General features: G+C 38.2%; 1 protein-coding gene across 2 annotated transcripts in view; it reads right to left on the reverse strand.

The window, feature by feature from the left end:
• The window catches only part of JCAD (junctional cadherin 5 associated), a 96,698-nt gene extending 83,282 nt beyond the window's left edge, over positions 1-13,416 (reverse strand). The window contains exon 1 of one of the 2 annotated variants that reach the window (XM_007504808.3): positions 12,848-13,416. The gene's annotated coding sequence lies outside the window, so the exon portion shown is untranslated. The remainder of the gene's footprint in view (positions 1-12,847) is intronic. The other variant, XM_007504811.3, reaches the window with a different exon arrangement.
• Positions 13,417-13,724: the final 308 nt, after the last annotated feature.

Consider the following 13,724-nt stretch of genomic DNA (forward strand, 5'->3'; position numbering starts at 1 on the left):
ACCTGAAACAGCATCTAGAAGGGGGTGGGAGTTGTGTGTTTCTAATGATGAGCAGAGAAATAACTGCATATGCATTTTAGTTCTCAAACTAGTGAGTGGATTAATTCCCCATTAATTTTGTTTTACAGTTTTCCCTACAGTTCTTAGTGCCTGGAATGTATATTAGAACTTTTGCTGAAACCACCACATACCTGAAGGTTACCATAACTAACTAGTCACAGATGTAGTATTAAATCCACTGCTATTTTTTCTCTTTCCTATATGGCACACATTGGAGCCATAATATATTAAACTTTCTTGGAACAGATGCTATTCATAAACAAAGCTACTATTATCGTCTCAAAAAAGATCCTGCTGCTCTATAGCCGGTTACCACCTGTTTATCGAATTCATACTCATTTTATATCATGAATAGGAGAGCCCAATTGACTTTATCCATTAAAAGATGGGTCAAAAATGTGGTTGGGAAGAGAATATTCATTGGTCATCTCTTCTCGACTTCCTTTGTAGCACTCCAGTGCTAGGATTGCCTTTATCAACTTCTGCAATTTACTCTAACAAATGGCCCACTTTGGAGCTTAGCTTGTGCTGTGGAGATTAGGTTGTGCTGGTGGTAGTTCAAATGAGGAAATGATGAATCAGACCTTAAAGAAAGTATTAAAAAGAGGGTCTCTATAGATTTGTGTAAAGTACTCTCCATAAAAATCCAAATACAAATGAGTTTTATTGCTCTCAGTTGAGATAGAATAGTGGAATAGACAAGGAATCTGATTTCCAGAGTATGGGTGACTCTCTCCATCAAAGCAGGAAGATACAACCTACCAGTGCTTTAGTAGATAAATTCTGGGGAGTTGCCCGAGGGAGGTAAGGGTGAAATGACTTGCCCAGGGTCACATAGCTAAAAAGTGACAAAATCAGGATTTGAACTCCAGCCAAGTAGGCTAGCTACTCTTCCAACATAACTTTAGGATAATGGGAGACCTATTAAATGACTGCTCAAAACAGTTTATAAAAAGAAGGAATAAAATATACTTTTAAAAATCGCTCGCCTTTTCCACATAAAGATCTCTTAGCAGAGGCCATTTTCATAAACCCTTAACTTCCATTATAATGAATGATTACAAAAAGCTTTGGAATTCTGGTTAGTTCTTACAACCTTTCCATGAACTGGGCAGTTTTATCATTCCAGTTTTATAGATTAGCAAACACAGGTTGAATTCTTTGGCCCAGGTGTTGGCATAATAAGTCAGTAGGACTAGATTTGGAATTATAGTATTTCTGTGACATTTATTTTATTTCTCATGTAGCTCAAAGAAATGTGAGATCCACTAAATTGGACATATCTCCACCCCGAAGATTCTCACAAGCTATTTGTACCCAATTTGTGGTAAAGCCTTCTGAGCTCATGTGGGTCTGATCAACCAGTCTGACACACTGTATGATGACCCCAACATAGTGGTGTCATCTTGGTCCTCTTGTAGTAAAGAAGACAACAACTAGCACGTTATGTTAGATGGAGATACATTTGCCTAATATATATTTTCTAAGATCATCCTGTGATATATATATATATATATATGTATATACACATTTGTGTAAATATATATATATATATATATATATATATAATTTTTTTCCTCTCTTGACAACCTCATCAACCCCATTGGTTTAATTACCATCTCTGCGCAGGACACCATATCCCATCTCTGGATACTCTAAAGAGATCTCAAATTCAGCATGTCCAAAACAAACCTCATTATCCTTCCCCCAAACTCACCTCTCCTCTTTAACTTCCCCAAATCTTTAGAAGACATTATTCTTCCAGTCACCCAGGTTTATAATCCCACCATTTTCTTAACTCCTCACTCTTCCTCCCATACAATCAAATCAATCATTAAATCGATGCTTTTACCCCTATACACTATTTCTCCCATCAGACCTTTCCCCTAGAGTATTACAAAGGCCTCCTAAAATCTCCCAGTTCCAAGTCTCTCCATCCCTGTCTATCTTCCAAAGAGCTGTCAAAGCAATTTTCCTTAAGGGTAGATGTGACAATGTGACACCCCTGTTTGATAATTCCAATGGCTCCCTGTTGACTCTAAGATAAAATAAATCTTGTTTATTTAGCTTTAAAAGCCCTTTGCAGCAGACCTTGATCCAGTCTTCCAATCATGTCTCTATTACTTACCCTCCCACACATCAAGATCCAAACTGTTGTTCTCTCACTTCATTTGATACAGACACAGACACAGACACAGAATCCCATTTCCTGTCTTCCTTTACAATAGTTGACCCGCAACTGGAATTCACTCTCTCCTCATCTCTACACCACAGAATCTTTTTCCTGATCCAAGAGGTTGTTCAAGCATGACCTTTTACAAGACAAGAAGTCTTTCCTTATTTCCCCAACTGCCAGATCTTTCCCTTCATTTAGCTACTTTATAGCTATTCCCTTTATTTTTATCCTACATATACTCATATCTGTACCTCTTCTCTCTTTCTATTAAAACGGGAAATTCTTTGGGTGCTGGGATTATTTTATTCTTTCTATTTGTATCCCCAGCATTTGGCCCTAGACCTGGCACATAGTAGGTGCTTAATACTTATTGACTGACTGAATCCTTATTTATTTACCCTATTATATTTTATTCTCCTTTAAGATGGGAACTGATACCCATACTCCTTTGTGTCCTAGAGAAATTAGCTCAAAAAAGGAGGAGTCAATAAACATATATTTATTAAATGAAAATTGGAAATGGGCATATGGAATTTCTGATTATGAACACACATCAATATGCTAGTAACTACTCTATAAGACCAAATTGAAGTATTTAATATTAAAAGGTATGAAAAATTATTTTGTTGTTTTTGTATTTTTAGAGAATAGAAGAATCAAACTTCCCCCCCAAGAAAAAAATGAAAATCATCTTCTTCATAAAGGATTAAGGCAGGGGCAGTTAGGTGGTTCAGTGGACGGAGAGCCAGGCATAGGGACAAGAGGTCCTAGGTTCAAATCTAACCTCAGACATTTCCTAGCTGATCTTGGGGAAGTCATTTAATTCCCATTGTCTAGCCCTTACCACTCTTCTGCCTTGGAACCAATATATACTATAAATTCTAAGGTGGAAGGCAAGAATTTCAAAAAGTATGAGAAATTGAGATGATTAACATTATTTTTAGTCTGAAAAAATTTGTAATTTGAGAATAATTTCACTACCACATATATTTAACCAACAAATCCTCAATAGGAGAAAATAAAAATCTAAGAATTGGGGACATTTTCATCTTCTTCTTCCCTTTATGTCTTTGATTTTGTTAAAATTGGCAGCTAAATATTCAGGGATTTCTGTTGGGAGTTTTAAGGTTTCATTTTTCCAGAACTGGTCATCTCTATGATCATAGAGGGCAATGCCATTCTCCCAGTCCCCTAGCTCCCAACATAGTTGTTATCCTCAACTCCTCATCATCTCTCACTCTCTTTGTCCAATCTGTTGCCAAGGTCTGTGCATTTCACCTTTGCAACATCTTTCAAATTCACCCTCTTCTCTTCTCTGCCACTGCCACTATTTCCCTATAGAACTTGTCACCTCATACCTGGATTATTGCAATAGCTTACTGGTGGGTTGGTCTGTCTCAATTCTCCCTCCAATCCATCTTCCATTCAGCCTCTAAAGTGATTTTCCTAAAGCACAGGTCCATCATGTCACTCACTGGCTTCCTATTGTCTTCACAATCAAATACAAACCCCTGTGTTTGACCTTTAAATCCCTCATAACCTAAGCCCCTCCTACCTTTCTAGTCTTCTTAAGCCTTCTTCCCTACCATATACTCTGATCCAGTGACGCTGGCCTCCTGATTCTTCCAGGAATGACATATTCCATCTCTTCTCTACATCCCTTTTTCTCTAGCTGTCCCCCATACCTGGGATGCTCTTTTCCCTCTGTTTCAACTACTGACATCCCTAGCTGCCTGTAAGTTCCAAAGAAAATCCTTTTTACTGGAAACCTTCCACAATCCTTCTTAATTCCAGTTCCTTCCCCCGGTTAATCAGCTTCTAGTGTCCTGTTCTTGCTTTGAATATATTTGTTGCTTGTTGGCTTTCCCATTAGATTGTAAGCTCCTTGAGGGCAGGGGACTGTCTTTTGCATTTTTTGTATCCATAGTGTTTAACACAGTGTCCCTTACATAGTAGGAGCTTAATAATTATTTATTGATTGATGTTATTTTGACAGATAAAATTATCTGAGTATACATTTTGAGGGTATGCATACAATAGGTTGGCAGTTCTCAAAACTTTTGATCTCAGGAACCATTTACATTCTTAAAAATTATTGAAGACCCTCAAGTATTTTTGTTTATGTCAGCTAGATCTATCAATATTTATCATAATAGAAACTTAAATGCCTTAGAACTTTTTAATAAAAAATAGTTTTGACCTTGAAAATGCTGGGAAAAAAATGTTTTGGGGACTTCCAAAAGTTCCTGGAACATACTTTAAGAATCACCGTAGACTTCCGGTTAAGATGGCGGCTTAGAGAAAGCTGAAGTTCAGATCTCCGGAAAACCCTTCCCGACCGATCTCAAACTAGAAGCTCCTAAGGCGCCAAAATTCAAAACGATCAACAGCACAGACCCTGGGAACCCTCCTCCTGGACCTGGACCCGGTTCAAAAGGTACGGCTCCCCTTAAAAGCCAGAACCCGAGATCCCTCGGACCTCAGGGGTAGGAGCGCAGAGTCCAAGGCTCCCGGAAGCGGCAGCCGCACCGGGCTCAGAGAGCAGGGTCTGAGGAACAACAACCCTCAGGGTCTTCTACCCAAGTCCCAGTCCGGGTGAAAGTTACTGCCTGGGGCTTCCGCTGCAGAGAGCTGGTCGGTCCGGGTGAAAGTTACTGCCTGGGGCCTCCTCTGCAAAGAGCTGGTCGGTCCGGGTGAAAGTTACTGCCTGGGGCCTCCGCTGCAGAGAGCTGGTCAAAACAACAGCAACCCTCAGGGCGGGCAAGACAGCCTCACGGGCTGGATCCTGCTATCCAAGTCTCAGTGAAAGTCTGTGCTCTCCAAGCTTGGGGAAGCGGCAGCCCATCCCCCCGCAGGCCGACGAAACAGCCTCACGGCCAGGGATTCTGAAGGCAACTTCCGGAAATCGAGCCAGGGGGAGAGTGTGGCCTCGTGGTCCGACCCTTCCATTCCAGTTCCAGTGAGGCATATTCAGTTTAACCCAGGGAACGCTCATAGAACCAACATCTGCCCAGGACTAAAGCCTCTGATCACCAGACAAAGACAAGAAAAGCCAATCCTCCACGTTCAGAGATGACAAACTCTACAGAAGCACAGAAGCCCCAAAATACCAAGAAAAATAAGAAGAAAGGGGCGACTCTGGACACATTCTATGGAGCCAAAATACAAAATACAGAGCAGATAGAAGAAGATATACAAGAAAATTCTCCAAAATCTTCCAAAGGAAATAGAAACTCTCCACAAACACATGAAGAATTTGAATCAGAAAGGACCAAAAAGATGGAAGCCCTCTGGGAGGAAAAGTGGGAAATGATGCAAAAGAAATTCACGCATCTACAAAACCAGTTTGACCAAACTGTAAAAGAAAACCAGGCTTTAAAGCAAGAACTAATAAAGCAAAGCCAAAACACCAAGAAATTAGAAGAGAACATAAAATATCTCACCAACAAGGTGATAGATCTGGAAAACAGGGGGAGAAGAGAAAATTTAAGAATAATTGGACTCCCAGAAAAGCCAGAAATAAACACCAAACTGGACATGGTGATACAAGATATAATCAAAGAAAATTGCCCAGAGATTCTAGAACAAGGGGGCAATACAGCCACTGACAGAGCTCACAGAACACCTTCTACACTAAACCCCCAAAAGACAACTCCCAGGAATGTAATTGCCAAATTCCAAAGCTATCAAACAAAAGAAAAAATCCTACAGGAAGCCAGAAAAAGACAATTTAGATATAAAGGAATGCCAATCAGGGTCACACAAGACCTTGCAAGTTCTACGCTGAATGATCGTAAGGCATGGAACATGATCTTCAGAAAGGCAAGAGAGCTGGGTCTCCAACCAAGAATCAGCTACCCAGCAAAACTGACTATATACTTCCAAGGGAAAGTATGGGCATTCAACAAAATAGAAGACTTCCAACTTTTTGCAAAGAAAAGACCAGAGCTCTGTGGAAAGTTTGATACCGAAAATCAAAGAGCAAGGAATACCTGAAAAGGTAAATATTAAGGAAAGGGGAAAAATGTTATCTTCTTTTACTCAAACTCTCTTCTATAAGGACTACATTTATATCAACCTATATATACTAATATGTGGGGAAAATGTAATGTATAAATAGGGGGTAAAGAAAGACCAAATAGAATAATGGTTCTCACACAAAGATTCACAGGGGAAGGGGAGGGGAAGAAAACTCCTATAAGAAGGAGAGGAAGAGAGGGGGGGGGGGTTACTTAAACCTCAATCTCAGGGAAATCAACTCTGAGAGGGAAAAACATCCAGATCCATTGGGATCTTGAATTCTATCTTACCCAACAAGGGTAAGGAGAAGGGAAAACCAAGGGGGGGAGGGGGAGAGGGAGAACAAAAAGGGAGGGAAAGAGAGGGGGGAGGGGGAGGGAACAAAAAGGGAGGGACTAAAAAGGGAAACATCAAGGGAGGGGACAAGGGGGACTGATTCAAAGTAAATCACTGGACTAAAAGGTAGAGCCGAAGAAGAAAAGGTTAGAATTAGGGAAGGCAATCAAAATGCCAGGGAGTCCACAAATGACAATCATAACTTTGAACGTGAATGGGATGAACTCACCCATAAAATGTAGACGAATAGCTGAATGGATTAGAATCCAAAACCCTACCATATGTTGTCTTCAAGAAACACACATGAGGCGGGTTGACACCCACAAGGTCAGAATTAAAGGATGGAGTAAGACCTTCTGGGCCTCAACTGATAGAAAGAAGGCAGGAGTGGTAATCATGATATCTGATAAAGCCAATGCAAAAATAGACCTGATCAAAAGGGATAGGGAAGGTAATTATATTTTGTTAAAAGGGACTCTAGACAATGAGGAAATATCATTAATCAACATGTATGCACCAAACAATATAGCACCCAAATTTCTAATGGAGAAACTAGGAGAATTGAAGGAAGAAATAGACAATAAAACCATACTAGTGGGAGACTTAAACCAACCATTATCAAATTTAGATAAATCAAATCAAAAAATAAATAAGAAAGAGGTAAAAGAAGTGAATGAAATCTTAGAAAAATTAGAATTAATAGACATATGGAGAAAAATAAATAAGGATAAAAAGGAATACACCTTCTTCTCAGCACCACATGGCACATTCACAAAAATTGACCATACATTAGGTCACAGAAACATAGCACACAAATGCAAAAAAGCAGAAATAATGAATGCAGCCTTCTCAGATCACAAGGCAATAAAAATAATGATTAGTAATGGTACATGGAAAACCAAATCTAAAACCAATTGGAAATTAAACAATATGATACTCCAAAACCGTTTAGCTAAAGAAGAAATCATAGAAACAATTAATAATTTCATCAAGGAAAATGACAATGGCGAAACATCCTTTCAAACCTTTTGGGATGCAGCCAAAGCGGTAATCAGAGGCAAATTCATATCCCTGAAAGCTCATATTAACAAACAAGGGAGAGCAGAGATCAATCAATTGGAAATGCAATTGAAAAAACTCGAAAGCGATCAAATTAAAAACCCCCAGCAGAAAACCAAATTAGAAATCCTAAAAATTAAGGGAGAAATTAATAAAATCGAAAGTGATAGAACTATTGATTTAATAAATAAGACAAGAAGCTGGTACTTTGAAAAAACAAACAAAATAGACAAAGTACTGGTCAATCTAATTAAAAAAAGGAAGGAAGAAAAGCAAATTCACAGCATTAAAGATGAAAAGGGGGACAGCACCTCCAATGAGGAGGAAATTAAGGCAATCATTAGAAATTACTTTGCCCAATTATATGGCAATAAATACACCAATTTAGGAGAAATGGATGAATATATACAAAAATACAAACTGCCTAGACTAACAGAAGAGGAAATAGAATTCTTAAATAATCCCATATCAGAAATTGAAATCCATCAAGCCATCAAAGAACTTCCTAAGAAAAAATCCCCAGGGCCTGATGGATTCACCTGTGAATTCTATCAAACATTCAGAGAACAGTTAACCCCAATACTATACAAACTATTTGACATAATAAGCAAAGAGGGAGTTCTACCAAACTCCTTTTACGACACAAACATAGTACTGATTCCAAAACCAGGCAGGTCAAAAACAGAGAAAGAAAACTATAGACCAATCTCCCTAATGAATATAGATGCAAAAATTTTAAATAGGATACTAGCAAAAAGACTCCAGCAAGTGATCAGAAGGATCATTCACCATGATCAAGTAGGATTCATACCAGGGATGCAGGGCTGGTTCAACATTAGGAAAACCATCCACATAATTGACCACATCAACAAGCAAACTAGCAAGAACCACATGATTATCTCAATAGATGCAGAAAAAGCCTTTGATAAAATACAACACCCATTCCTATTAAAAACACTAGAAAGCATAGGAATAGAAGGGTCATTCCTAAAAATAATAAACAGTATATATCTAAAACCAACAGCTAATATCATCTGCAATGGGGATAAACTAGATGCATTCCCAATAAGATCAGGAGTGAAACAAGGATGCCCATTATCACCTCTACTATTTGACATTGTACTAGAAACACTAGCAGTAGCAATTAGAGAAGATAAAGAAATTGAAGGCATCAGAATAGGCAAGGAGGAGACCAAGTTATCACTCTTTGCAGATGACATGATGGTCTACTTAAAGAATCCTAGAGATTCAACCAAAAAGCTAATTGAAATAATCAACAACTTTAGCAAAGTTGCAGGATACAAAATAAACCCACATAAATCATCAGCTTTTCTATATATCTCCAACACAGCTCAGCAGCAAGAACTAGAAAGAGAAATCCCATTCAAAATCACCTTAGACAAAATAAAATACCTAGGAATCTATCTCCCAAGACAAACACAGGAACTATATGAACACAACTACAAAACACTCGCCACACAACTAAAACTAGACTTGAACAATTGGAAAAACATTAACTGCTCATGGATAGGACGAGCCAATATAATAAAAATGACCATCCTACCCAAACTTATTTATCTATTTAGTGCCATACCCATTGAACTACCAAAATACTTCTTCACTGATTTAGAAAAAACCATAACAAAGTTCATTTGGAAGAACAAAAGATCAAGGATATCCAGGGAAATAATGAAAAAAAAACACATATGATGGGGGCCTTGCAGTCCCAGACCTCAAACTATATTACAAAGCAGCAGTCATCAAAACAATTTGGTACTGGCTAAGAAACAGAAAGGAAGATCAGTGGAATAGACTGGGGGAAAACGACCTCAGCAAGACAGTATACGATAAACCCAAAGATCCCAGCTTTTGGGACAAAAATCCACTATTCGATAAAAACTGCTGGGAAAATTGGAAGACAGTGTGGGAGAGACTAGGAATAGATCAACACCTCACACCCTACACCAAGATAAATTCAAAATGGGTGAGTGACTTAAACATAAAGAAGGAAACCATAAGTAAATTGGGTAAACACAGAATAGTATACATGTCAGACCTTTGGGAGGGGAAAGGCTTTAAAACCAAGCAAGATATAGAAAGAATCACAAAATGTAAAATAAATAATTTTGACTACATCAAACTAAAAAGCTTTTGTACAAACAAAACCAATATAACTAAAATCAGAAGGGAAACAACAAATTGGGAAAAAATCTTCATAGAAACCTCTGACAAAGGTTTAATTACTCATATTTATAATGAGCTAAATCAATTGTACAAAAAATCAAGCCATTCTCCAATTGATAAATGGGCAAGGGAAATGGATAGGCAGTTCTCAGATAAAGAAATCAAAACTATTAACAAGCACATGAAGAAGTGTTCTACATCTCTTATAATCAGAGAGATGCAAATCAAAACAACTCTGAGGTATCACCTCACACCTAGCAGATTGGCTAACATAACAGCAAAGGAAAGTAATGAATGCTGGAGGGGATGTGGCAAAGTAGGGACATTAATTCATTGCTGGTGGAGTTGTGAACTGATCCAACCATTCTGGAGGGCAATTTGGAACTATGCCCAAAGGGCGACAAAAGAATATCTACCCTTTGACCCAGCCATAGCACTGCTGGGTCTGTACCCCAAAGAGATAATGGACACAAAGACTTGTACAAAAATATTCATAGCTGCGCTCTTTGTGGTGGCCCAAAACTGGAAAACGAGGGGATGCCCATCAATTGGGGAATGGCTGAACAAACTGTGGTATATGTTGGTGATGGAATACTATTGTGCTCAAAGGAATAATAAAGTGGAGAAGTTCCATGGAGACTGGAACAACCTCCAGGAAGTGATGCAGAGCGAGAGGAGCAGAACCAGGAGAACATTGTACACAGAGACTAATACACTGTGGTATAATCGAAGGTAATGGACTTCCCCATTAGGGGCGGTGTAATGTCCCTGAACAACTTTCAGGGATCCAGGAGAAAAAAAACACCATTCATAAGGAAAGGATAAACTATGGGAGTGGAAACACCGAGAAAAAGCAACTGCCTGAATACAGAGGTTGAGGGGACATGACAGAGGACAGACTTTAAATGAACACTCTAATGCAAATACTATCAACAAAGCAATGGGTTCAAATCAAGAAAACATCTAATGCCCAGTGGACTTACGCGTCGGCTATGGGGGGTGGGGGGGAGGAAAAGAAAATGATCTATGTCTTTAACGAATAATGCTTGGAAATGATCAAATAAAATATATTTTAAAAAAAATCACCGTAATAAGTATAAAAAGAAATTATTAGATGATGTAGCTCTAAGTTTTTTAGCAAGTTACTCTTAAATTATTCATCTGATGCCCAACTTCTTATTTATTTTATATCTTGGCTCCTCTAATATTCTGATTCTGAAACTTAGATTAGCTCCTAGCCTCTGTTGTTACCTTATATTGGTCTCTGATAACCTCAGGGTGTACATAACTACATTCCATATTTATTTGTCACTTGACAAATATAAAACACTTTTCTCAAAAATAATGCAAGATTGGGAATCAATCAGTAGATTGAAAGCTAGGCCTAGAGATCCTGGGTTCAAATATGACCTCAGATACTTCTTATCTGTGTAACCCTGGGCAAGTTACTTAACCCCTACTACCTAGCTCTTATAGCTCTTTTGCCTTGGGACTAATTGATTCCAAGATGGAAAGTAAAATTTTAAGTCATAATTATTATAATAATAATTCAGGGTTAAATAGTACAGATATTATTATCCATATGTTGACAATATCACAAATGTTTCTGTTTATATATGGCATTGCACTGATTACATCAAGCCGTCACAAAATGTCATAGCCTTCTGGAAAAAAATAAGCAATAAAATCATAGTCACTCAAAAGAATGTGGTCTTATCATTCACACAGGAAAACCAAGTGAATGAATAATATTTTTTGCTCAGATTATGACATAGTTAGAAGAACAAACTGTAAATCTCCACCACCAGTATAAATATTGGGGTGAGAGAGTACAAATAAACAATGAATTGAACCCAGAATTAAATAGGAGGGGAAAGGTGGGCTGCATTATCTTCAGGAAATTATAAAACTCCTTTAATAATCCCCAACTTCTGCCAGAAACAAAGGCCCATTTTAACCACCAATTATCTACTAATCCTATATGATTATGATTGAACACAATGGTTTCTGATGAATTAAAAGTGAATATCATGTAGAGGTCAATAGAGAAGTGCATGATAGGTGAGAACAATTTACAATATGTAACAAATAAGGAACTTTGAAAAAGAACTGGATTAAGGGATTATCATCAGAAAAATGTATAAACAAAAAAAGAACATGGACTAGTGATATAGCACAAATGAGAAATAGCAAATGGATGACTTAAATATTCCACTGGTAATCTTACAAGGTCAGGAGAAAATAAAGATGACCCCAAAGCATACCAGATGGAATCCCACATGGAACTTATAGGAGGACATGATAAGTTGTGATCTATATTGTAAGCAGAGAGACCATACAAATCAATGAATCCTTTTGAATGATTGAGACTTGCCGATGAAGTTGAGACTCAGAAAGATGAAATATCAAGTCCTGTACTCTCCATTATGCTACCCATTGATAAACCCTGACTCTCTGGATTTTCTTTTTTGTATACAATAAGCTTCACATCCTAGAAGTTCACCCTAAACTTCTCCCACTGGAGCCCCTTTCTCTGATTGACTTCCCAGAGCCTCCATTTTGAGGGAAATATCCAGACCAGCCATGTCTTCATTCGCCTCCAGGTTCTAAGGTCCACTTCTGACTCTAGATCTTTTCTGTTCCCCCACACAGGTACCTTCTCCTTTTTTACTCTTCACTCCTCTCTGCCCCCACTTTCAGCTTCTTCATATATTGCTTTCCCCCATTAGAATGAAAGCTTCTTGAATGAAAGGATCATTTTTCTTTCACCTTATATTTTGAGTTCTAGCATGTCATATAATGCCTAGCATATAGTAGATGCATAACAAATGCTTGTTGAATGAATGTGCAAGGATTAGTTAATATTTTGCACATCCACCCACCCACTGTGATAACCTTCCTGTTGACAAAAATCCAGCTTCACTGTCTGAGTTTTTCATGTATTCCAAAAACAGTTTATAATACTGATCATGCAAATAATTAACTTTGGAAAGGGACAGGAAGAAGCCCTACCTTTTTACTTTGCTGGGTTCCACAAGCATCCACGTGGTAATAATCCAGAATGAAGTGTAGCAGCCATCCAAATAAGTTAGAATATAATAATATACCCATCCATCCAGTGAGACTAGACATAGCAAAGGTACACTCCACAAATATATCCATTGAGAATAGATATCTGGGGTCTGAGAAATGGCAGAAACTTTTTGATTATGTGTGTGTGCCTGAGAAGATGGCTTCACACCCAATATTCACTTCCACTCTGAGTGACCACTCTCTGACAGTGATCAGTTGAAGCCAGAACTAGGGATAGGCAATATGGGAAGCAGCCTACAATGTGACATGGCTGTGTTTATTTGTACAGTAACAGGCATTTTTAACTATCAATTTTTACAAAAGAATATATTTTAGTGCCAGGAAATTCTCCTTTCTGTGGCATGTAAGCATTGATTTTGTGATATCAAGTCACCCATGTTTCAATGAAGCTTCAACATACAAGAAGCATCCTTTTTAAATGCTTCCTTGGGTGCCCAGGTGCCTTGTGACCTGGGGAGGAGCCACCACTTGACTGACTATGGAGAATTCATTCCCATAACACAAGTTGCCCTGCCAGTTAAAGAACCTGACCATACATTCTCAGTAACTGTTTTCACATTCTCTTCTCAACAGTTTCTCACTGGCTAAATATAGCATCTCAAAGTAATTCCTGGGGCTTCTCCTTTACCCAAACTATGGGAAAGATACATGCACATGTTTTATTTATTGGAGTAGAAAATGGTATAGAGATACCAAATGATTAGCATAAAAATCTGGGAGGGATCATTGGCAGCCTCTGAAGGAGAATGGTGAAAATAATCCTAACTGTCTCTGACACTGGCTGAAGAAAAGCAGA

Source organism: Monodelphis domestica, chromosome 5, assembly GCF_027887165.1.
Source record: "Monodelphis domestica isolate mMonDom1 chromosome 5, mMonDom1.pri, whole genome shotgun sequence".
Taxonomy (NCBI): domain Eukaryota; kingdom Metazoa; phylum Chordata; class Mammalia; order Didelphimorphia; family Didelphidae; genus Monodelphis; species Monodelphis domestica.